Source organism: Schistocerca cancellata, chromosome 8, assembly GCF_023864275.1.
Source record: "Schistocerca cancellata isolate TAMUIC-IGC-003103 chromosome 8, iqSchCanc2.1, whole genome shotgun sequence".
Classification (NCBI taxonomy): domain Eukaryota; kingdom Metazoa; phylum Arthropoda; class Insecta; order Orthoptera; family Acrididae; genus Schistocerca; species Schistocerca cancellata.
The window spans coordinates 400,947,649-400,974,761 of NC_064633.1; positions in this window are offsets into that span (position 1 = coordinate 400,947,649).

Below are 27,113 nucleotides of genomic sequence, written 5' to 3' on the forward strand. Positions count from 1 at the left end.
TCTGATGACCTTAACTATCACTTCCGATCAACAATAAATACTTCATGAACCCATACATGGAACTCCAAATGTGCAGTGTGCCTGCACTGCTACAGAGCATGCATTGCAAGGTATTCACACAGTTTATCGCATAGACTTACCATAAGGAATGAAACAAGAACTGTAATACACTTTACACCACAGACGCTCACTCTGGCTTGACGAAAACATCCAAACATTGACCAAAAGTTGCACAAATATTTAAGTTTGAAAGGAAAAGAAACGAGGTATGAAGCATTTATAAATTCATCGAATGTAGTGAGGTGGTTTAATTTCGTCCCAGTCTATAAAATTAATTTCGGGCCATACTCAGCTCTTGCCGATTACCCGCCTACTAATCAGGGCGTCTGTCTCCGTTGCTTTTGAGCGTGAATGGAAATTGTAGAAATTTTCTGTGGAGCAACATTTAATAATAAAGCGTTTTAAATCATCAAAAGCGATGAGCGGTAGCAGGCGCTTTCGATAAAGAACGGGGGAGTACTGCGCCGGTGCTGTCGCCACGGCCGCTGCCAGTAGCCACCAAATGGATCCCGGAGCTTTGCCGCATACGGCGTCCAGAGGAGGACAGTCTGCAGGAAATCTGCCGCAAAATCGTTACTAGATAAAATTTTGATATCGGTGTGTCACAAAGCGAAATAGATTGAATCTGCGCTACCATTACATTCACGTCTTCAGCATTCAGACAGAAGAGGCTATAAAAATATTTTATGCCAGCTGCTCTCGATCCACTGACATTATGAACAGAAACATCGCGCGCTACCGCTAGACCACAGGCGTAATAATCCTAGAGTCTCTCTATCTTGGGACAAGTTTACCTCCAGGAAGTGCCGCTGTCTACAGTGTTGCCCGATTGTGCAGATAACCGGACTTAGCGAGTTGGCCAGTTTTTTTGTCCCATGTCGCGATCGTCGCGGACTTAGCCTCTGAAGCGGCCGGCCGCCGGTCAAGTTTTATGTCAAAGAGTGTACATCGTGCTGCCACCTACTCCCAGGTACTCCAGAGACCTCAGTAGTCATTAGACATCGTGAGAGAGCAGAATGGGGCGCTCCGCGGATCTCACGGACTTCGAACATGGGCAGGTGGCTGGGTGTCACTTGGGTCATACGTCTGTACGCGAAATTTCCACACTCTTAAGCATCCCTAGGTCCGCTGTTTCCGATGTGATAGTAAAGTGGAAGCGTGGAGGGACACATACAGCACAAAAGCGTATAGGGCGACTTCGTCTGTTGATTAACAGAGACCGACCACAGTTGAAGAGGGTCGTAGTGTCTAATAGGCAGACATCTATACAGACCATCACACAGGAATTCCCAACAGCGTCAGGATGCATTGCAAGTACTATGACAGTTAGGCGGGAGGTGATAAATCTTGGATTTCATGGTCGACCACTGATCATAAGCCACATATCACGCCGGTAAATGCCAAACTACGCCTCGCTTGGTGTAAAGAGCGTAAACATTGGACGATTGAACAGTGGAAAAACTTTGTGTGGAATGACGAATCACGGTACACAATGTGGCGATGCGATGGCAGGGTGTTGGTATGGCGAATGCCTGGTGAACATCATTAGCCAGCATGTGTAGTGCCAACAGTAAAATTCGGAGGCGGTGGTGTTATGATGTGGTCGTGTTTTTCATGGAGGGGGCTTGCACTCTCTGTTGTTTTTCGTGGCACTATCACAGCACAGGCCTACACTGATGTTTTAAGCATCTTCTTGCTTACCACTGTTGAAAATCAATTCGGGGATGGCGACTGCATTTCAACACGATCGAGCACCTGTTCATAACGCACGGCCTGTGGCGGAGTGTTACACCACAGTAACAATCCTGTAATGGACTGGTCTGCACAAAGTCCTGACCTGAATTCTATAGAACACGGTTGGGATGGTTTGGAACGCCGAATTCGTTCCAGGCCTCACCGACCGACATCGAAACCTCTCCTCAGTGCAGAACTCCGTGAAGAATGGGCTGCCATCTCCCAACAAACCTTCCAGCACCTGATTGAACGTATGCCTGCGGGAGTGGAAGCTGTCGTCAACGGTAAGAGAGGGCCAACATCACACTGAATCCCGCATTCCCCTTGGAGGCACCACGAATATGTAAGTCATTTTTATCCAGGTGTCCGGATAAGTTTTATCACATAGTGTACCTCAGTTGCTACAAAATCTGTGTTGATAACTGTAATGAATCAACACATTCATTGTAATTAGTTTAGCATAAAGAGGAATGCATTAAGGTGAGTGCACTACGATGATACTGAAATACAGTAGTGCTATTATAGCCTTTGGCACGGGCAGGTATCTGTTGGATGGTGCCGCATCGACGAATTGGACCTCACGTACGAATTGATGCAGGGGCTCAGCAATAATCTCACATAGTATACAGCCATCATGGCGCCTTCGGACACTGCTACAGGACACAAGGAAGCCTGGCGAATAACCTCCAGTAACATAATACTGTCCCCGCCGGCCTGCGTCAGCCGTGAGGTGCATGTTTAGAGTAGCCGCTCGCCTTCAGGACGAAATATGACAACAAAAACACCATCTAGTGTGACAAGAAATGTGATTCATCCGACGAGGTTACACATTGAAATACTGCCCTACCTCGATGAAACCGTGTCCACTGTACTGATCAACGACGTTGTCGTTGGGTCCACACATGGAAACGTACCTCATTGTCCGCTTCAAAGTTGTACATTCAACAATGTGCACAAAATGGTGTGGTCCGAAACGGTTGTGCCTGCACCGGCATTGCATTCTGTCATCCACCTGCCAAAGACTGCCGTCTGCGCTGCTGGCCTACAACCTGCTTCGCAGTTTCCGACATGCTCGTTCCCGGGAGCCAAGAACAAATATTTGCCGTTTATAAAAGAATTTTTTATAATGCACTTTGATCGAAATATTTTAAAATATGTAAAACATTCTGGAAGATTTATATCACATTTATTATATGTCACTGTAATAATGCAGCTATGGTAAAATGGTGATGTAGTTGGTACAAAAGGATGATCATTTCAGGAGAGAGGAGAAATGATGAATATGCCTAGGGCCTTGTGGAATCGCAGGTAACAACCAAATGTGATGAAGGGAGGAAAGTGGAAGGATGTTGTGAGTGGGGTTTTTGCGACTGCAATTAGGAACCGTAGTATATCTCGGCGCGGCTTTCTCTGTTGGCCCATGTCAGTTGGTTGAAGCGCTGTCGGGAGAGGGTCGATAAGGCAGGAAGTAGTAAGGGGGAGGATGGGAGTACGCTTCCAGTTGTGTAGCAGGGAACCTTGATTGGGGATTAATGGACACATTAATGAGTGCCGGGGCTGGATTTTGCAGTCAATGTGTTGCAACCGAAGGTTCTCCAAGAAGTGGATACGAGAAGTGGATGAGCTGGTGTAGGTTGCGATTTTGCGAAAGAAGTCGGATGCGGAAGGCTAGGTGGTGTTCAAAAAGGTTCAAATTGCTCTGAGCACTATGGGACTTAACATCTGAGGTCATCAGTCCCCTAGAACTTAGAACTACTTAAACCCAACCAACCTAAGGACATCACACACATCCATGCGCGAGGCAGGATTCGAACCTGCGACCGTAGCGGTCGCGTGGCCTCAGACTGAAGCGACTAGAACCGCTCGGACACACCGGCCGACCTAGGTGGTGTGCATGCCTTTCCAGGATATTATACGATTTGTACAACTTAGGCGAGGCCGAGTTCCAGGCAATATTGCCGTGGATGAGGTATTTGAGGATAACTGCTTGAAGGTTATTGACCCAGATAGTAATTTTAGTCGGTTGCAGGTTTTGTGCTGGATGGTAAGGACGTGTGCATTTTATAGTAGTTCTCTGTGAGAATTAATCCTAAGTATTTTACATTTTTAGTCAAGTGGTTAGGTTGGTGGTAGTTCGAGACTTGGAAACTTGGACGGCGAAAATACAGAGTGGTGTAATCAGAAAGACGACTTGCGATTTTTATAGATTTTCGCGTATTTCACCACTCTTCATTGATGTATGACATTCTTGTGTACTTTTCTTATGTTTATGCGTACTACACCACTGGACATTGAAGTAGCATTGGAGACATGGTAGAATTGGAGGTTGTGGTGGGCAGCTAGGTAGACAGTGTCATCAGTATATTACAGGATGAGGTAGGAGGAACGGTTTGGTTTGGAAATGTTTGCCGTTTACAGGATATAAAGGAAGGGTGACAGGAGAGTGGTTAAAAGCACCCCCACACTACGGTGAAACGTGTGGGAACAGGTGTTGCTAGTTGTGACATATGTAGGATGATGATGATGGAAGGAGGCTATAAGGGAGAGTTAGTTAACCGTCGTGCATATCTTTGTAGTGTGAAAGGCAGTCCACTACGCTACACCTAGTCAAAGGCTTTTTACATAATATAGCGAACTTTCGTTTGTTTAGTTGACGGGAGGTGATGTCGGTAAGGTAAAGAGAGTATTCGTCGATGAAATAGTAGGGATGAAAGCCACGTGGGATATTGGGGATATGGATGTATGTGGCAACATGTTGGTGGATTTGTTGGGTAATGGTAGTTTCAAGGATTTTGCTGAAAACTGAAAGGAAGGTGATAGCTCGATTGAATGACGTCTTTGAACGTGCTTCTTCAAAGTCGGACTTACGATGTTTTCCGGCGCTCTTGGTAATGACCTGTGTAGAAGATATCGTTGTATAGGATGACAAGGGTCGACTAAAAGAAGTCAATGTTAATGAATTCCAGAAATAGGTATTAGTGTCATTCAAGAGTGGTAAACAGGTTTAGTAAATGACAATCCGGTTGTCGTTAGTAGGGAGTATACTTGGCAACACATTTTGAAGTATTACGAAACCAGATAAGTAAGATATCCACATTCCAAGACACCATATTACTTGAGTATGGAAACAGTTACTAACAGATTAACTGTACGTTTTTCACTGCCTTAAGTTACAATGTTGCTAGCACTGAAGAAACATTACGCAATCAATTCGTTGAAACTAGTTCCGAAGCAATAGCATCCAGCAGACACAAGGTACTTCTGACCAGGGCCCACAACATGAGATACAACATTTAATGGGCATGAACGACTCAGATTAATGTACTGTATACCTAATACATTGGGTTTACAGTTGACCTCATTCGTAAACAGAACTGCGTTATTCACGCTCCACGTGGATCCTAGAGTGGCTGGTAATTTCAGTTACATTACTTCTTTACACTATTCTATCTTTGCTCACGAAGAGAAGGACGACAAATAGATTTACCTAAAAGTGAAGAAGACACAGGGACTGCAGCCTTCAGTGAATGAATATACACAATTGATAGATGTGATAAATTAGCCAAGCAGTGTGACAAAGAGAAGGAAAGTATATTTCGAAGGAAGAAATCTGCTCGTCTCAAAAATTTTCAAAGGATTGATATATAAATTCCAGGAATGCACAACAAATTCACGCTACAATGCATTAGTGAAACGTAACTAATTGAAAAAGAGAAAGTTGTTACAATGAAAGCCAAAATTTTATCTTTCTTTCTACTGAGGGATAAGTACAGACATTAAACAAAAGTAGTAGGCCTAATTGCAATCGACTGTAATGTGTTACGGTACACCGAAAACCCGTTGTATATTGCACCAAACGTAGGCAAGAGCGCACGCCTAACAACTATGGAAACAACGAGGATCAGGAAATCTTTTTAAATCAAGACAAAAAAATAGGAGCACGTTCGATATAGCACTACGAGGTGTACCTCTTTAGACAATGACTGTTCTACGTCCTTGTTTTTCTTTTTGGTCGCTCGTGTATTTTCGGCTTATTTGTTAGGAATTGCTCCTTAAAAACAGAGGTGTTAAATGGTATTGTATTGTATGTATTGTATGTTAACCGGGGACATAGAAACGACGGAGAGGCTCCGTCCCCGCCGCATCCGCAGTGGTCCACAACCCCACGACGACTAACGCAGTCCACTTCACCGCTCCGCCACTCCACACAGAACCATTCTTTCAGGGTTATTGTGTGGTTCGGCCCCCGGTGGACCCCCCAGGGAACGTTTCACACCAGACGAGTGTAACCCCTATGTTTGCGTGGTAGAGTAATGGTGGTGTTCACGTACGTGGAGAACTTGTTTGCGCAGCAATCGCCGACATAGTGTAGCTGACGCGGTGTAAGAGGAACCAGCTCGCATTCGCCGAGACAGATGGAAAACCACCTAAAAGCCATCCACAGACTGGCCGGCTCACTGGACCTCAACACAAGACTGCCGGGTGGATTCGTGCCTGGGACCAGGCGCTCTTTCCCAATCCGGAAAGCCGTGCGTTAGACCGCACGGTTTACCGGGCGGGCGGTGTTAAATGGTAGTTGTCATCAATTATGTTCTATGATAATTGATTTCTGACAACTTTAATGCAGAAAAATAATGGATAAAGATTAAAATTTAAGTCGAAGAATAAAGTAATTTGCGACGTTTCACAGATAGACAAGATTATAACAGTGAAATTCTCTGCTGTCCTCTAGAAGATGTGTGCGTTTCGTGCAGGCTGATTCAAAATTTGCGCACAAGTTAAAGTAGCTGATAGGGGAGCAGAAGTACAGCAACTCTGGAATATTAACTCAGAGGTAATGGTAAGCCAGTGAAATCCTGACGACGTCAGGAAGAACGACGACAATCAATGCACATGTGCCCCGAGTCCAACAAAGTTAATGTACTGTTACTGTGTACGTACAACTGCATGACATTCAAGCGCATTGCGTTTGCTGTCATGCCGCTGAGATCTTGCGTATCTGTTGCTGTGTAATTAACACTATCTGATCAAGAGCATGCGGGCACCTGTTAGTGGACTTTAATATTTGTGTCCACACTTCACCTTCACGACGACTTAATATCTGCTGGGGACACATTCCATCAGGTGTCTGAATGCCAGTGGAGGAATCAAATGTTCAAATGTGTGTGAAATCTTATGGGACTTAACTGCTAAGGTCATCAGTCCCTAAGCTTACACACTACTTAACCTAAATTATCCTAAGGACAAACACACACACACCCATGCCCGAGGGAGGACTCGAACCTCCGCCGGGGGGAGCTGTGCGCACTGACAGAACGCCTCAGATCGCACAGCTACCCCGTGTGGGCGAAACAAGAAAAAGTTGTGACGTTGAACACTGGGGTCTGCAGCAACGTCGGCGGTCCATCTCATCCCAAATGTGTTCTACTGGACGGGCCCGTGAATTTAATAAACATCATTGTCCACAAACCATTGCCTCACTGATGCTACCGTATCGCAGTGTCATGCTGGAACAGTCTCCCAATTGTTACTCTACTGCAACAGTACGCAATGCCTCTGAAATGTGTCCATATGCCTCGTCATGCTACGTTTCCTTAAGCGAAGCGTAGTAGTCTACACTCCAACCACTGGAATTACCAAGAAACCGTACACTGTCTCCTGGTTATTTCACTGTTGCTACCACACATGGTGGCAGGAAACATCCTCTAAGCATTTGCCAAACCCAAACTATTTCATTTCCTCAACTTACAATGTGATTTATAAGTCCAAATCACTAATTTCCACTCTTCATTGTCCAGGAGTATCACTCCTTAGGCCACCTCAAGGGTTAGCACTGACTGCAGATCCATACGGTTTATTAGGAGCAGCTGTACCATTACTTTTGGCTCCTTGCGCTGAGGCATTGTACTAACTGCTCTGTTGGTAACACTTTGGAACAAAAGAGTGATTCTTTCTGGCGATATCCCGCGATTTCATATACCCACTCTTCGCAATGGTCGACGACCATTGTCCGACAGTACGAAGGTTTTCCCGGTTCTGGTTAAGCTGTGGTTATTCCTCTGCGGTTCCACTTCACAGTCAATTCACAAACAGTCGACCTAGGCGTCTTTAGACGGGATGAAACATCTCTGCTAAATTTTGTTACTCAGTGACAACCAGTCACCGGTCTACGATTGAGGTCGATGAACTCTCCTGAGCGACCTATTAAGCTGCTAGTGCTTGTGTATCGAGAACACAATGCTCCCCACCTCGTTTTACACTTGTAGGCCCGCCTCTAGTAGCATCTATTGGTTCAAATGACTCCGAGCACTATGGGACTTTACATCTGAGGTCATCAGTCCCCTAGACTTCGAACTAATTAAACCTAACTAACCTAACAACATCACACTCATCCATGCCCGAGGCAGGATTCGAATCTGCGACCTTAGCAGTCGCACAGTTCCGGACTGAAGAGCCTTGAACCGCTCGGCCATACTTATCCTACGTCGTTACTGGTGACGAGAAATCGTGGCTTTATACTAAAATGAGGAAAAGATAGGAGCGGTTGAGCCCAAGCAAAGCATCTACAACAGATAATGTTAATCATCTAGTGGAACAGCGACAGGGTGGAGTGCACCATGAATTTCTTCCTCGAGGTGCGACCATCACTGCTGACAATTATTCTAAACAATAGAGACGTTTTGTAGACTCAGTCCAAGAACAACGATCAGGAAGACAGCGTGAACTGGTGCTACTCCACGATAACGCCCGCCCGAATTCGGTTAGACTGAGAAAGAGGACTGTACAGGAATTGGTTTAAGAAGTTATTCCACACTCACCATATTCATCCTATCTTGCGTCCATAGATTTTCACCATTTTCACTCTCTATCGTACAACCTTAAAGCAATTTCCTTTACTGATGAAAATGCGCTCGATGAATTCTTCTCCTCGAACCGACTTAATTCCTACAGTCTCGGAATCGAAAAGTTACCCCAGCGTTGGCAGACTGTCGTGAATAGTTAACGTGAACATATCATCTACGAAGAAACTTACTGTTATGTGAATCAGTTAGCTTTATTAAACTTACGGAGAAATGCTACAAACCTATACATCAACCCAGTATATTTATTTCTGATGTGGATACGGTAGAGCGTTGTCCATTCCGAACCACTGCTAGTCATATGCTGGGTGTTAAGTCTACATTTTCACTCCTCCTTCTTTACATTGTGTAGTGTTGATCTTGCCTGGTATTATTGAGAGTAAGGAGGTAATGTACCCTCTGCGTTGTTTTCTTTCTTCTTTTTCTCTTCAGAATTGCACTGTAGTATACCGTTCTCTGTTTTGTTGTGTTAGCACAGTGTGGCGCCATAACTTGGCGGAAGCAAGCGACGAGCTATCTCCGGGAAGTCCTACAACCGCCTACTTCCGGCATGCCGGAGACAACAGTCGATGCGAACGCTGAGAGGGAAGATGGGGGCGTGGAGAGGTGGCGTCAGCGTCCCACATTGATCCCTTGGGAGACCCTGGAGCGGTTATAGTTCCGCTGCCGAAAGAGGTAGTGTGGATCTGTAGGATCAACGCGGCCCCTGTGCGGTTCATGCTAAGAGTCCGCTGAGCTCAGACGGTGAGCACAGCATTTGCGGTTTGTTCAGAAGGCCAGTTTTCAAAATTGGTTCAAATGGCTCTCAGCACTATGCGACTTAAATTCTGAGGTCATCAGTCGCCTAGAACGTAGAACTAATTAAACCTAACTAACCTAAGGATATCACACACATCCATGCCCGAGGCAGGATTCGAACCTGCGACCGTAGCGGTCGCTCGGTTCCAGACTGTAGCGCCTAGGACCGCACGGCCACTCCGGTCGGCGCCAGTTTTCGGGGCAGTCTGTGAGATCTGTGATAGGGAAGGTGAATTGGCGGCTCCGGTTTATTGGGAGAATTTTAGGAAAGAGTGGTACACCTGTAAAGGCGACGACATAAGGACGCTGGTGCGACCTATTCTTGTGTACCGCTCGAGTGTTTGGTATCCGTACCAGGTGTGATTGGAAAAAGACATCGAAGAAATTCAGAGGTGGGCTTATAGATTAGTTACCAGCAGTTTCGAACAACACGTAAGTGTTATGAAAACGCTTCCCAGCAAGGAAGGCGACGTTCCTTTCGAGAAAAACTATTTAGAAAATTTTGAGAACCGGCACTTGAGACTGACTGCCGAACGATTCTACTGCCACCAATATTCTGCACGCGTAAGAACCCCAAAGATAAGATACGAGAAATTAGAGCTCACACGGAAGCATGTAAACAGTCGTTTGTCCCTTGCTCTGTTTGCGAGTGAAACAAGAAAGTACATGACTAGTAGAGGTACAGGGAGCACTCCGTCACACACCGTATGGTAGCTTGCAGAGTCTCTATGTAGATGTAGATTCAGAGTTTGCTAGTCAAGATGTATAGGTATATCTGGAGAAACTTCCGGTGTCATTTTCGACACAGAACATGTGTTCGCAATAGAGAATACAAACCACCGTCGGCTGTATATTGGAAAACGACAGAAAAAATTTGTGCCTTACCGCGAAGAACCATCATCAGCTGTTTATTGGAATGATGACAGTGAAAATTTGTGCCTTACCGGGACTCGAATCCGGATATCCTGCTATACGAGAGCGGTCGCCTTAACCACTTCGGATACCCGTGCATGAATTGACCAGACCCGAACTTTCGTATGTCGTCGTCCTTGTGTCACAACCTCCACTCGTCCGTTACGTATTTTCTCGTACAGAAAGGATATACACTCCTGGAAATTGAAATAAGAACACCGTGAATTCATTGTCCCAGGAAGGGGAAACTTTATTGACACATTCCTGGGGTCAGATACATCACATGATCACACTGACAGAACCACAGGCACATAGACACAGGCAACAGAGCATGCACAATGTCGGCACTAGTACAGTGTATATCCACCTTTCGCAGCAATGCAGGCTGCTATTCTCCCATGGAGCCGATCGTAGAGATGCTGGATGTAGTCCTGTGGAACGGCTTGCCATGCCATTTCCACCTGGCGCCTCAGTTGGACCAGCGTTCGTGCTGGACGTGCAGACCGCGTGAGACGACGCTTCATCCAGTCCCAAACATGCTCAATGGGGGACAGATCCGGAGATCTTGCTGGCCAGGGTAGTTGACTTACACCTTCTGGAGCACGTTGGGTGGCACGGGATACATGCGGACGTGCATTGTCCTGTTGGAACAGCAAGTTCCCTTGCCGGTCTAGGAATGGTAGAACGATGGGTTCGATGACGGTTTGGATGTACCGTGCACTATTCAGTGTCCCCTCGACGATCACCAGTGGTGTACGGCCAGTGTAGGAGATCGCTCCCCACACCATGATGCCGGGTGTTGGCCCTGTGTGCCTCGGTCGTATGCAGTCCTGATTGTGGCGCTCACCTGCACGGCACCAAACACGCATACGACCATCATTGGCACCAAGGCAGAATCGACTCTCATCGCTGAAGACGACACGTCTCCATTCGTCCCTCCATTCACGCCTGTCGCGACACCACTGGAGGCGGGCTGCACGATGTTGGGGCGTGAGCGGAGGACGGCCTAACGGTGTGCGGGACCGTAGTCCAGCTTCATGGAGACGGTTGCGAATGGTCCTCGCCGATACCCCAGGAGCAACAGTGTCCCTAATTTGCTGGGAAGTGGCGGTGCGGTCCCCTACGGCACTGCGTAGGATCCTACGGTCTTGGCGTGCATCCGTGCGTCGCTGCGGTCCGGTCCCAGGTCGACGGGCACGTGCACCTTCCGCCGACCACTGGCGACAACATAGATTTACTGTGGAGACCTCACGCCCCACGTGTTGAGCAATTCGGCGGTACGTCCACCCGGCCTCCCGCATGCCCACTATACGCCCTCGCTCAAAGTCCGTCAACTGCACATACGGTTCACGTCCACGCTGTCGCGGCATGCTACCAGTGTTAAAGACTGCGATGGAGCTCCGTATGCCACGGCAAACTGGCTGACACTGACGGCGGCGGTGCACAAATGCTGCGCAGCTAGCGCCATTCGACGGCCAACACCGCGGTTCCTGGTGTGTCCGCTGTGCCGTGCGTGTGATCATTGCTTGTACAGCCCTCTCGCAGTGTCCGGAGCAAGTATGGTGGGTCTGACACACCGGTGTCAATGTGTTCTTTTTTCCATTTCCAGGAGTGTATTTATTGAAAGTCGTGGGCCTGTTTTTGGCGAATAAATACGAAATGGCGGTCCGGCAATAGTAAAAATATTTGCTGCATTTCATGACAGCTTAAACGCTACAGTCCTTCTTCCTTCGCACATGTGTATGCATCCGAAGGAACACTGATCGTACTTCTTAAAAACGTAGACACTGATGATTCGTATTTATTCACCTGTAACAGCCCCTCGACTTTCAATGGATGTGTCCATCTTGGATGGGAATGTGCGTAACGAACTAATGCAGGTTGTGACACATGGATTACGATACGCCGGCCGGAGTGGCCGAGCGGTTCTAGGAGCTACAGTCTTGCCTCGTGCATGGATGTGCGTTATATCCTTAGGTTAGTTTTAAGTAGTTCTAAGTTCTAGCGGACTGATGACCCCAGAAGTTAAGTCCCATATCGCCCAGAGACATTTGAACCATTTGTGATTACGATACATGGAAATTTGGGTCTGACCATCATGCGTGCGCGGATGGCCGAAGTGGTTAAGACGACTGCTCGCGTAAATCGGGAAAATGTTCAAATGTGTATGAATTCCTATGGAAGCAAACTGCTGAAGTCATCTGTTCCTGGACTTAGACACTACTTAAACTAACTTATGCTAAGAACGACACACACACCCGTGCCCGAGGGAGGACTCGAACCTAGGAGGTTCCGCGCAAACCGTGAGATGGCCCCTCAAACCGCGCGGCGTAAATCGGGAAATTCGAGTTGAAGTCACGTTCTGGCACAAGTTTTCAAAGTCGTCATTCCAATATACAACCGATGTTGTTTCTTATTCGCTGTTGCGAACAAACTACCTGTACTACTGAGAAGATTTCCAGAACCAGCATTTTCGATACACTGCAAAACGATTGTGCTGCCACCAACGTACATCTCGCGTAAGAAAAAATATTCAGGCGTTTTACGGTAGTACCAAAACATTCGTTCTTTCGTGAGTCCATTTGTAAGTGAACCAGAAAGCGGATGAGTAGTGGTTGTAGACGATGCCCTTGGTCTTGCCCCCACCTCATCAGATCTGCAACTCGTATGAGAGCGGAAGAAGAAGGAACGAATAGTGGAATTTACATTCTTGTGAGCGACCAAATCACTGGAGACGGAGTACGTGTTCGGATAACAAAAGGAGAATCCCTCCACTTCAAAGGAAACGCCGTGGTATCCTCCCAACCAATTTAACTACTCCTCGGAAAACTAAAGTATCTCAGCTCGAAAAAGAATCTCGGCCCTGCTCCTTACTATGTGTTTGCATTGCTCTGTGAAGTTTTCTTCATTTACCATCCTCTAAAGTAGCCACTACATACTTAAAAAAAAAAAGACTCGTGAAGTACATGTCGCTTTATTCCGAAACGACCTTGTCCAAAGAGGAGATGAGGAAAATCAGGTATTCGTGTGCCTATATGTCCGAAAGGCATTCTACACCGCTATACCACGTCGAATTTTAACCACGAGAAGATCACATGGCCTTCACAAATACTGTATTGGCTAGAGAAATGTTTCACCAGTTAAACCCAATACATTACACTAGACGACACATGTTAAGTAGAAGAAAAAATAAGATAGCCTACGCACGAAGCAAAGGTAACAGGACATTTAATGTTCCCAGCGTATGTTGGCGATTTATCAGATTGGATCAGAAGTGCTATAAGGTTGTTTATTGATTACGCAGATAACCAACTGAGAGTATTGTCGTTGCACGGGAAGCAGTCGTTTCAAAGCGAAAGACAGTTCCTTATAAATATGGATATATGCCTGCACCAGAGAAAAGAACACGATAATATGTGACTACAAGGTTCGTGCTGAAAATGTAGAGCATCGCGCAGCACACTGATTGTTGACGTATTACTGAGAATCAATATGAAGCAGAGCCATCGTGTAACATTATTATTACGGAAGCTGAATGGAAGACCGATTTGTTGGAAGGGTTGTGCGAAAATGGAATGCATATGTAAACGAAATTGTACAAAAGACGCCAGTAGTTAGATTCTTATGTCCCTCTACAAATACGAGGAACGTTCAGTACGTAAAGCAACATTTTTTTCTGAAAGCTAGTTTGTTCTATTCAGGATTCGAGTACACCATACTATTCCCCACTGTTTTGACTACAAAACCTATTTTTGAATACAATCTCGGTTGAATGCGACTACCTTACGCCCCCTTTCTGGGGGTGGGTGGTTTCTGTATGCCCATACGGTACCACTCTACTGGGGTGTAAGACGAGTGAGGAACAAAAGTCCATTAAAGTTTTGTGAGCGCCTCTATGAGGTGCTGACTTGTGTGTGGCTCTGTTTTGTCATAGGGAAGAAGTTAGTTTGCATTATTGTGGCGACGAACACTGAAGCAATATCTTCAATTTCCTGATGGTAGCACAGCACAGTTGTGAAACCCAGAGAACCGTCGTCGTGGCTTTACCTGGCTGCCGGTGCGGCTTCGAATTCTTTCATCGGAGGAGACGTGATGTGGCGCCACGCCATGGATTTCCGTTTTCTTTACAGGTTCGAAGTGATGAACCCATGTTTCATGACCTGTGAGGATGTTCAACTAAACCTCCACAATCTGTCTTGTAGCGTGCATGCAATTCCGCATAGGTGGACCTTCGTCTTCCCTTACGCGGCGAGGAACCCAACGGGCACAAACCTTTGAACGCTCCAAACAAATAACGTTAGTAGTTTTATTTCATATAAGCAGATTGGTTCAAAATGGTTCAAATGGCTCTGAGCACAACGGGACTTAACATCTAAGGTCATCAGTCCCCTAGAACGTAGAACAACTTAAACCTAACTAACCTAAGGACAGCACACAACACCCAGTCATCACGAGGCAGAGAAAATCCCTGACCCCGTCGGGAATAGAACCCGGTAACCCGGGCGTGGGAAGAGAGAAAGCTACCGCACGACCACGAGCTATAAGCAGATTGAAAATACTTAACCTTGAGAGTTACAAGTAGTAGTAGCAAACAAGGGGCGACAAGCAATATATTTTAGAGTCCGTGGCTACGTGTAATGTTCCTGGAAGTTGACACACGTCACTAATACTGCTCGAGGAATCCTGTAGACTATTGTCCGTATACGGAGCTGACCTGACCGGCCGAGGCTGCCAGGAGCGGCGCTTCTATTCACTTCTTGCAGGGGGCGCTCCTGGTGCGGCTCGCTCCTTCGTAACTGGGCTATTGGCTGACGATTCCTCACCGCCTTTTTTGGTTTTCCATTCTTAATCTTCGTTCCGACGCTTGTGATTACGCCAGAACCATAAGGAACTCTTATTATGAAATTGTTTTAATGTTGTTGCCAGTGTGCATTTGACATCGTCCCTCCTTTGGCGTTCATCATTTTTGCTGCTCACATAACAAAAGTTTTCCGCTACTATTAGTATCTCATTTCGCAATTTAATACGCTGTGAAACATCTGATTTAATTATGCTGTGTATCGTAGCAAGCATAGATTTACGTCAGCAAGCAGTCGAACAGGTACTACTACACACATAAAATATTAGTTATCTTTATTAAAACACATTAGTATCGAATACTTAATTTGGATGCATTCCATGTCCACTTGAATGAGGATATGTATTTATTACTGTCGCTGAGGACAACAATAACTGCTGATAAGTGAGAACTGAAACATGGGATCTCACTTTTCGAAAGACACCACCAATTCTACAACAGCCTTATTTTTGTCGATATTCATGTCTTTTCCAGACACTATACACGTCACTCATCTGATCTTCCACAGCTTTTGCTGTCTACGACAGAAATACACTGTTACCGGAAAATCTCAAATTTTTTTTTCCTCTCTCTAAACTTTAATCTGCACTCCTAATTTCTCCTTCGTTTCTTTCACAGATCGCTGAATCTACAGACTGAATAAAATCCAGCTTAGGCTTTACCCAGAAACTTCCAACTAAATTTATCTTCCAGTTTATTTCCCTAGTTTCTTACAGCTACAATTTGGCTCCTTGTAATTATCACTTAATTTTCAGAACCCGAAATAGTAGAGTCCCGTAAATGCTGTCAAAAGCTTTCTGTAAGTCTAAAAATGCAATGTACGCACCTATGTCATTCTTCAATCCATCTTAATATGTAAGTAGTGGTGTCGGTATTGCCGCGTTTGTTCCTTCATTTCTCTGGACCCGAAAGTGATCTCCCATGAGGTCGCCTCCTACTATTTATTGCATTATTATGTAAATAATTCGTACCAATATTTTTCAGGCATGAATTATTAGACTGATGATTCCGTAATACTCATACGAGTCAGCAACTGCCTTCATGGAAGTGGATTTATCACATTCTTCTTGAAGCTTGAAGGTATTGAGCCTATGCCATGTAGTGAACTATTAAATTTTTTTCGCAGTGTATTACCTTGCATCTCATCTTCACCTGCTTCCTTAACCTTTACCATAACATTGTCTTAAAATTCGTTTTCCTGGTGTTATTAGCCATCACTCATACAAATCATGAACAGTTTTCTGCCAGTTACACTGTTCATAAGACACAATCAGAGTTGTCTTTCCTACTGCTGATCTCGAGAAATACAGTGCTCAACGCTCGTCCGCTTCAATTACGTTCACCTAAGTTAGTCTGTGGTTTGGGTTGATTCCTGGACTCTCTTAACTCTTGTCGTATCCTAATGATAGCTAACATTCTGTTCTTATTCTGGCGTAACATATATAGCGCGCGGGTAAGGTTTTACTGCGTTGAATCATGAAACTAGTAACTTTCAGTAGTGTTGATGAATCGCAAACTAACTGTTGATGATTTTTATAGTCTCCAGAGCGCTAAGCTATGTGAATGTAGTATACGACAGACAGTTCTGACAAGTAAAATGTTGCTACAATGACATTAGTACGAGGGGTGAGTATAAAACTTTATCACTGCGAAAAAATAAGGCTCCTCGCGCAAAAGTTGCTCATATTTTTCCTCCATCTCAAAAATGTAGGGAAGGGGGCGGGGGAGGAATCAAAAACTTTTCGTTTGACGGCATTGCTGGAGCGTGTGTGCAACGTAGCACAACTCCGATTCTGGTATGTAAGCACCGACATATACGTAAGGAGTTAGTGTGGGATTCGTGTCTTTCCACGTGCATGCAGTATATGCGAAAACGTGAACTGTTGGTGATGTAGGTACCAAATGCGTCCAAACGGGATCAACGTGCTGTTAGTCTTTTCTTGGCTGCTGAAGGACAAACACCAATAGACATCCTCCGGAGAATGAGAAACGCCGAATGTCTCTCGAAAACCCCTGTTGGACTGGGGTGCTGCTGCTTTATGACAACGCAAGTCCCCATATCACAAATGGCGCAATGCAAATGTTAGCCAACTCGAGTCGGAGACATTAGAACACCTGTCCTATAGTGTTCATCTCTCCCAATGCGATTGCACTAGTTTACAAATCTAAATTTTTTTCATCATCTGGTTTGTAAATCGGTGGATTTATCTAATTTGGGGGTGCTGAATATGATGGTGAAATCAGTTTTACTCTATGTGTCACATTTCCTAGATACAGAATAGAATAAAAGTGGTAATAGCGAAAATTGACGTAAATTAAGTCAAATATACACATTCAGAACGTTGGAAATCAATGCCATTTTGTATGTATATGCAGGCATGATGCCAATAAAAGGTCCAAATTTGTTCAGAAGATAGTTTCACCTTTAATCGTCTTTGGTTTTTGAAAAATGACGGAGCTCTTCTCTTCTTTGCCGTTTCATCACTCTCCCTAACAAGACCCCAGCAGAAGTCAGCCATAATCGAATGTTTATAAAGGCCTTGGTGGCGGTGTTCCACGGTAAGAAAGTCTTCATCATGCTCATCGCTTACTGCTCCCAAACTTTCCGCGAAGAAATCAAGGTGAGAATGTAAAAAGTGAATTTTAAGTGACATTCTACACCCCATATTCTTATAGTTGTCCAACAGATCATTCATAATGGTAACATAGTTTTTGTCTTTTCTCTTACCCAAAAAGCCCTTCACAATTGGTTTAAAAGAAGACCAAGCAGATAATTGGATATCTGTTAGTTTGGTACCAAAGGTTGGATCTTTCAGCAATTTTCTTATTTGTGGTCCAACAAATATACCATCTTTTAGGTTTGTCTCACTTAATTTGGGAAACTTTTGTCTTAAGTGATTGAAGGTCTCACATGCTTTATCCAGAGCTTTTACAAAGGTCTTGATAAGGCCTAACTTGATGTGAAGGGAAGGCAAAATGATTTCATCGTGCACAACCAATGGGGTATTGTTCACATTTACGCTACCAGGAACATATGACTTACTTATACGCCATTCCTTGACTGTATAGTGATTCTTGGTTTCACGGCTATTTCAAAGGCAAAAAAGCAGCAGAATTTTCTGAATCTAGCCTGGCAACCTGTAAGGAGTTCAACAACTTTTAAATCACAGCAAAGCTGCTATTCATGATCATTATATTTGATTGCCTCTAGCAGCGAAGCCATGGTTTTATGTTTCTTCCATGTCTACTGCGTAATCCAATGGTTTAGATGGAAATGTATTGCCATTATGCAGTAGTACTACTTTCAAGCTGGATTTACTGGAGTCAATAAATAGTCGCCACTCCTGTGGATTATGTTGTACACCTAGCTGAATCATCAGACCATTGACTTCTCTACAAACACACATTGAATTCAGCTTATCAAAATATTGAGCGAAGGAAGCACCTTTTGATCGGAAACAGGAAATTTTGGTCCCTGGAGCTAGAAGGTTCCGCTGTTGCAGTCTCGGCCCCAAGAGTTCAGCTTGCTGTTTTGAAAGCTCTAGATTGCGAACATAATCGTTCAATTCCTTTTGATTAAAGAGCTGAGGCGAAGTTTCATGATATTGAGGGAAGTTTTATTCTATATGTTCAATACTTCCTGATTCACTTGACATGGTGTCTGGTTCCGTGGCTTTCAAGTTACAGTCAGGAACAGGCACCCCTCATCATGGAACACAAGAAAATGCACTGAAGATACATTTGGATACTTGTCTAGTTTTGCTTGAATGTCCCGAAATACTTGTAAGACAGATGTAACAGTCTGAATAATGGTCTTTAGGCCCACAACACACCATCGGAACAGGGAATGGCATGGCTCGGCGTTTTCCTTTCGGCGACTCGGCTAAGGTTGTAGTACAGGTTATGTAGGCAATATGAGGTACAAAATTTTTGTCTTCATCACCAACAGGACAATCAAAACAACATTTATATGTCTTCTTAACCAAATCAGTGATTGGTTTCCTGTGGGCTTTTAGAGTGAATTTCCCACAGACATAAGAAAAGTTGTCTGGGTGGTTTGGGCAGCAACAAGATTTGCTAGTTGCCATTGTTCTTAGTGTAAGTTTTAAACACAAAATATTTGTACTATCATTCACAGGGAACACTCACTGAGGATCTCTTTCACACCACTGGATTACCACACCAACCATTTGCTGACGATTTGTAGATCTTCGAGCTCTCCTCTGCAAATCAAAAAGAAAGAATTAAACATCAAAATAGAAGAACAGCTAAAAGCGAAATACTGAATACGAAAAATAAAAAAAAACGCTTTGAAAGGTCTATTCGGATCCTACACACCAAAATACATACTAGTTCATGTATCACCAATATGGCTATTGCCTAGTGTTATCATACCTTCGGTCCCTTAAAGAATAAAATCTTGAAGGATCGACAATTCCTTTCAGATGACGTGCAGCAGGCACTTACAGACTTCTGCACGTAACAGGACACGCTGTTTTACAAAATGGGTGTCATCAACCTGGTGTTTCGATGGGATCATTACCTCAATGCTCACAGCAATTTTGCCTTATTGGAATACCTATTCTGGACTATACGGGCTTGGAACGGTAACTGTTCAATCGCTACTTATATTAACCGTCGCAATAACAAGGGGATGGAGTTTATTTCGTGCCAACCTTTTGAAAAAATTGTAATCTACTGAGTTACTTAACACTTTAAAATTTTTTAAAATTATTAATTATCTTCAACGAATTCTTCTTCAAGATTCCATAAACGTTTTATGTCCTTCAGTGAAACTTACTCAAAAATTTTAGTCTTAGTGGTAAAAATCACTTTTTCCACAGAATGTCAAATTCAAAATTTTCAGGTTCAGGACGTTACTTACACATAAATATCTTTTTAAAAAGTCTGTAGTGATTGAATCTCAATAACAAATAATGAATTTTACATTTTTATATTTTCTTTTTATTTTATTTCCTTTTTTATATTTATTTTTTTATTTATTTTACAGTGAGCATAATTTGCCCCTAGTCGGTAGCACACATTATTGAAAGTGCGTTGATACTGCTAAGAGTGTGCTAAGAGGTATTTTCAGGTTCAGGACACTACTTACACTTCAGTATCCCTTTAAAACGTATGTTCAATAATTAACGGATTTTTTATTTCCTTTCAGTTTTTTAATATTGAGTATACTGTACACCCCCCCTCCCAACCCCCTCTGGTAATGAGCGTTATAGAAAATACTTTAGTATTGCTAGTGTTATACATTCAACGCAATTTTTTGCCAACTGTGTATGATTTAGTGTTGGAATATAGCATTTTGGATTTTCAGGGAACGTTACGTCTCGAAAATCGTCTTTTCGCCCTCTGGAAATGTTTGCCATGTAACCCACTCATTATACGACGAAAGAGTATGAACTGTGTGACTGATTAGAAGAATAGGAAGGATGAGACAAAACTTAACAGCCGAACGAAAAAGCATATTTGACTGCGTCTTGTGCAGAACGACCTGGGGCGTTTGTGGCATAGCAGTACGTAGTTCAGTCCTGACACCAGCCTCCACAGGTTCTGCATGGAGAGAGGACCAGGTAGAGGATTCGTGCGCTTTGCAGTGGCGTACTGCTGAGTGGCAAGAAGTTAAATCATAAAAGGGAGGGATGGAGAATCATAGCTTTTGCTGAGTCACCACATAAATGGTTGGTGTAGAACTATCTTTTTACAGTGGGTAGCTGTAGTAAACAAGGATGTCACATAAAAAGCAGTGTACTTTGGTTAACGTACTTCCGTGTGCTACACATACATTGTATATCGTATATGTATTACAAAGTGGTTCCATCTCTGTTAAACCTACGGGGTAGACATGTGTGATAGGATGGAACGCGTGCCATAAAAATTAGGCACAAAGGGCGAAAATATTATTTCTTCGTGAATGGTGAGTGTTTGTTTAAATCATGCATTGTACTGCCGCACTGACAAGCACTTTAATACAGCTACTATGCAAAACAGTCAGGCACAAGCAGGCCTACACAGTCTGATATTCGATTCAGATTTGTGAGACTTAGCAGATAGTGGGTCCCGTAACATATCGTAATTGGGGATTAAAAGGAAACGTAGATTCTGTGGTGAAGGGATCGGTCTCGCGACTGAGGCATCAAAATTAAAGATCATGTGACGAGGATCATTTATTTCGTACAAACGTCCAAACGCCGAGGAAACAAATCAACATAATTCTAGAGTCTACTACGATTCAGCGGTGAAGAACGAGGGTTTGCCGACCAGGTCATCCAGAGTCGAGCTGGAAGACGACAACCGGCTCCACGACACCCACCAGGAGTCCTCGGCACGCAGTTTGTGCATGGGTGCCACCTGCACCACGTCAACTGCTAGCTGCTGACAGGCCACTGCATTTCCACCTAAGTGCGTGGACGGTATGCCGAAGAGTTGATACTGCTCTGTGACTAGTGTCTAGAAGCCTGAGGCAGCTCCGCGCCCGGCGAGGTATGAGTTCGTTCCTTCTGCGACCACGCATCCGGCCTGGTGTTTAGCATTGGTGACCGTCTTCTGCTGCTGCGTTCTTAGCAAAGCAAGACCACCACCTCGCAATGGGATGCTGACTACTTCAGCCGTATGAATTCTCCTAAATAAACCATGTTCTTATTTTCACTGTCTTTATGATCAAATTCAAATGGCTCTGAGTACTATAGGACTTAACATCTAAGGTCATTAGTCCCCTAGAACGTAGAACTACTAAAACCTAACTAACCTAAGGACATCACACACATCCATGCCCTAGGCAGAATTCGAACCTGCGACCGTAGCAGTCGCGCGGTCCAGACTGAAGCGCCTAGAGCCACTCGGCCGCTCCGGCCGGCGCCTTTATGATTTACCCATAGCTGAGGAACTGGTTGTTCACATCTGCTGCCCCGTACATCATGCTATACCGAAATATCAAAGTGACCTGCTATGAGATTAATAATGCTTGGGATATCCTGACTCCGTTATAGTGTGCTCGCCAAAACTACTGTACAGTCCGTTCCTTTGAGACTGATTATTATGCCTTGCGGAGTTACGACATGTAATAAGAGAGGCCTGTTTTACATAATCAAAACACCGTATCAGAACTTTCGTTGAAATCAGAGGTCATATCCATGTCCTTTTTTGACTGTCCACTGTCTCATTCGACTAAGAAAACCCACTAACTGACCAATTACAACTCCAAAAGGGAATTTAGTTGACTGCCAAAAAATTATTTCCAAATGCCAAATGAACTTCTGATAATTATATATTAATTCATCTTATAAACTCGTTTCACCTTTTTTTCCTTTCGCTCATAGAATGTGGTTCACTCCACTAATGAACCACTTCATTTCACACACACACACACACAAAATTTCATTTCTCATAAATTCGTTCTTTATGGACACTTTCCAATTACCCTACATTAATTTCGTTGGAATAAAAACTGTTACCTGTTTGTAATTACTAAAGATTTTTTGTTTTAAATGAATTTCTGTCCCTCCAATAATATGGAAGTTAATGAATTTAAATATATAAGGTATTTTTTAGACAGCAAAGGACTTGGAAGAGGAGTTGAAAGGAATGGACAGTGTCTTAAAAGGAGGATATAAGATGAACATCAACAAAAGCAAAACGAGGATAATGGAATGTAGTCGAATTAAGTCGGGTGATGCGGAGGGTATTAGATTAAGAAATGAGACACTTAAAGCAGTAAACGAGTTTTGCTATCTGGGGAGCAAAATAACTGATGATGGTCGAAGTAGAGAGGATATAAAATGTAGATTGGCAGTGGCAAGGAAAGCGTTTCTGAAGAAGAGAAATTTGTTAACTTCGGGTATAGATTTAAGTGTCAGGAAGTCGTTTCTGAAAGTATATGTATGGAGTGTAGCCATGTATGGAAGTGGAACATGGACGATAACTAGTTTGGACAAGAAGAGAATAAAAGCTTTCGAAATGTGGTGCTACAGAAGAATGCTGAAGATTAGATGGGTAGATCACATAACTAATGAGGAGGTACTGAATAGGATTGGGGAGAAGAGGAGTTTGTGGCACAACTTGACTAGAAGAAGGGATCGGTTGGTAGGACATGTTCTGAGGCATCAAGGGATCACAAATTTAGTATTGGAGGGCAGCGTGGAGAGTAAAAATCGTAGAGGGAGACCAAGAGATGAATAAACTAAGCAGATTCAGATGGATGTAGGTTGCAGTAGGTACTGTGAGATGAAGAAGCTTGCACAGGTATCGTGGAGAGCTGCATCAAACCAGTCTCCGGACTGAAGACCACAACAACAACAACCACAAGGTATTTTTAAACTTTTAAATAATGGCGTATTTGCACAGCTACATTAGCTCTGGTTTATGGAAAAGGGTAAAAGTGGAATACACTCCGACGTATGACTGAAATGTGACAATCAGATTCGTTTTATGAATCCCTTACTTACAACGCGGCTAGTGCGTTCACCATTCTGAATAATTCTCGATGTATATTGTTCTACAAAGCCTGTTACCAGTCTCTGGAGAAAGGACTAGCCCATTTGTTCATTTATTTCACTTCCCAGAGTCCTTACAAGTAACAATTACCGTGTAAGTGATTATGAATGAATGACTGCATGTATGTGGGCATTTCAGATATCTTCGTAGGCAGTCAGAGTTGGTCCCAGTAGCGAGTAGCCGTTAGGAACCTAAACTGGTGGAAAACTATAGCAGAGAATAGAAAAGCAGTGGGGAATGTCAAAGATAAAATCTAGGTCCGGATGTCACCGTGTTGTGTTTGTGCACACATAATGAAATATTTCCCCTCCAGCTGCTCGAAAGGAGAACCATTCCGGCACCGAGCCTTCTTCGCCATTCTTGCAGCGATTTGGTAAGTTGCCAGGCATACTCTCTAGAGCTGATTGTCTTGTTCAGAATGCAGATAACTGAATTTGATGGTTTAATTTATATAAGTAGTTAAGCCACTTTATTTCAACTTCATTACGTTAGTGAAAAATTTCATGAACCCATTTTATTCGTTTCCTTTGCCTAATTTCGCGTATTAAGGGTAGATGAGAGTGTGTGCTCTATTCATTTTTAATTACCACCACGTATGATACTTGTACGAAGTACCAGACACATCTAAAAAAAGTTCAGCACCGCCCCGATTCCGAGAACTCCTGAAGATAGACGTTGACTGTGGATATTTATCACAGACACAGTCCATTTGACTGTTCAGAGATGTCACTAAACCCGCCCTAAGATGTAAACAACTATGCATGAGCAGCGTCTGTTAGACTCAGGGCGTCCGATAGCCGATCAGTTCCAGTCATTCCACCAAGAAAGAGGTACATGGCTCGTGTTGTCTGTAGTTCAGCCATGCCTTGTCGGTCAGTACCGCGGATCAATCGCTACCGCATTGTTACTTTGTGCCAGGAAGGGATCTCAACAAGGGAAGAGCCCAGGCGTCTCGGAGTGAACCAAAGCGATGATGTTCGGACGTGGAAGAGATACAGAGAGACACAAACTGTCGATGAGATTCTTCGCTCAGGTCGGCCAAGGGCTACTATTGCAGTGGATGACCGCTACCTACGGATTATGGCTCGGAGGAATTCTCACTTCAAGGCCACCTTGTTGAATAATGCTTCTCGTGCAGCCACAGGACGTCGTGTTGCGAGTCAAACTGTGTACAATAAGCTGCATGATGCGCAACTTCACTCCCGACGTCCATGGTGAGGCCCATCTTCGCAACTACGACACCATGCAGCACGGAACAGATGGGCCCAACGACGTACCGAATGGACCGTTCAGGATTGGCATCACGTTCTCTTCACCGATGATTGCAGCATATAATCAACAGATAATCGTCAGGGACGATGTAACATTTATATCGATTAGAAGTAAGTTTGAATTATGTAACTGTTTATCTGAAATTATGGAGTGTGTATTCTTTGTTATTTAAAGTCATTTATTTGTAACAGAAAATTTAGACTCCTCTAATACATATATGAAAAAACTAAAATCATTTGTTAAAATAATGAAATTTTATAATATGTGTATATTTAATGTTTATTGGAATCTGGTTCATGCACATGGCACTTGTGTTGTAAAATGTAAATGATGAAGTGAAGTCCCTCCGCAACGGAAATGGCATGCCGTGATGTAAAAGGTAGTTTTGGCGGTGGATCTGGGCGGCTCCTTGGTCTTGGTGGGAACGGTGTGCAGTAAGTGGCCAGCCGTAGCACGGTACACTTCGACGCTGCCAAGAGATGCAATTGGAAGCTGCTTTGCAAGGAATTTTGCCTCCGATGTACGTCTGGCTATAGTTTGGTATTATCGACAAAAATGAATGGCACCAATATGTTGAAAATCCGATGCCAAAAAGAGATTTTATAGATCACTCGAATATCAAGAGCTGTGAGAACAGTTATCTGCCATGTCGCTTGCAACCAAAACTTCGCCACTGCTTCGAAAACGTCGTACATCCAGATATGTATAGGAGCATGGACCAGTTATTTTGGCTGAGTGGTTTTAATAATAATCCAAATGCTATAAATCTGTTTTCGGAACCGTATCTTCTATCCTGATCACGAAGCTATGGAGGGTCCTCTCCTAAGTGCTACTAAAACCGAGTATCCTGTTTTAAATGAACTACTATTACTTTCTAGTGTTCTAAAGTGGATTCTTTTTGTTTGTCAAATGCGAAAGGAGTAGCGAAAGTTAAAGCTAAAACCACAAAAGTGAAGTCAGATAGGATTTTACTAAAGTACTCTCGGTTTATTGCAAAGTATAGTTTTGCAAGAATAAAGTGCCAGATTGTGTAAATGTTATTGTCTAAAATACCTGATTCACAGGTGATAAAAAAAGGCAAAAAAGGTAAGCTTGTTTTAAAATTAGTGGTGTCTGGATTCCTGTCATGAATAATTTCTTTTTTAAGTTAATTGAGCTTGGTGTTGAATATTTAGCTTTGCAAAGTAAAATATAGACTATTCCAAATAAACTTAAGGAGTAGCTCTGCTTGGATTAGTCTTTTCTACTGAAATAATCATGCAGATTGACTAGTGACATTATACTAGTTTATGGGTCCCCATCATATTCTTCACATATTAGAAAGATAATTGAACTATTACTGCTGTTAAGGAAATTTGATATATATATATATATATATATATATATATATATATATATATATATATATATATATATAATTACGGGAGTGTGCGTTATTGCTAACTGCTGCTACAAACAGCTCAGAGTGCCCTATGTAAGTTTGTATCCTGTGTGCTATTCAAAGGGAAACATTAATGAAAGTAACTTTAATAACCGTTATCCAATTTTCTTAAATATATGTTTCCAGTTTAACGTGCTCAATTGGTCTGGAGACGGTTCATTTTTTCATTCACATATGCATTTTACCACTCTAATCAATTTCCATGGTTAAAGTATGTTTAGTTTCTCTGTTAACTTCACCATATTCAAAATTATAGCCCGATACCTTTATCCATTTGACACACGCGCGGTTAAAATTTAAAATCCTCATAGAGGGTAACATTAGTTTGTTACATGGTAGGCTAGTGTTATAGCGTGTTTAGAGGCAACCTGGTCAGGCCTAACGCCTTTGACACACTGCCCAGCGAGTGCAGCAACATAGAGGGTCTCTCCCTATTTGGGGTGGCATCACGTGGAGCCGACGCACGCCGATGGTGGTCATGGAAGGCGCCGTAACGGCTGTACGATACGTGAGTGACATCCTCCGACCGATAGTGCAATATGTCGAGCATATTGAAGAGTCATTCGTCGTAATTGACGAAAATTCGCGTCCCCGTCGTTCACATATTGTGAATGACTTCGTTCAGGATAACGCCATCGCTGTACTAGAGTGGCCAGCGTGTTCTCCAGAC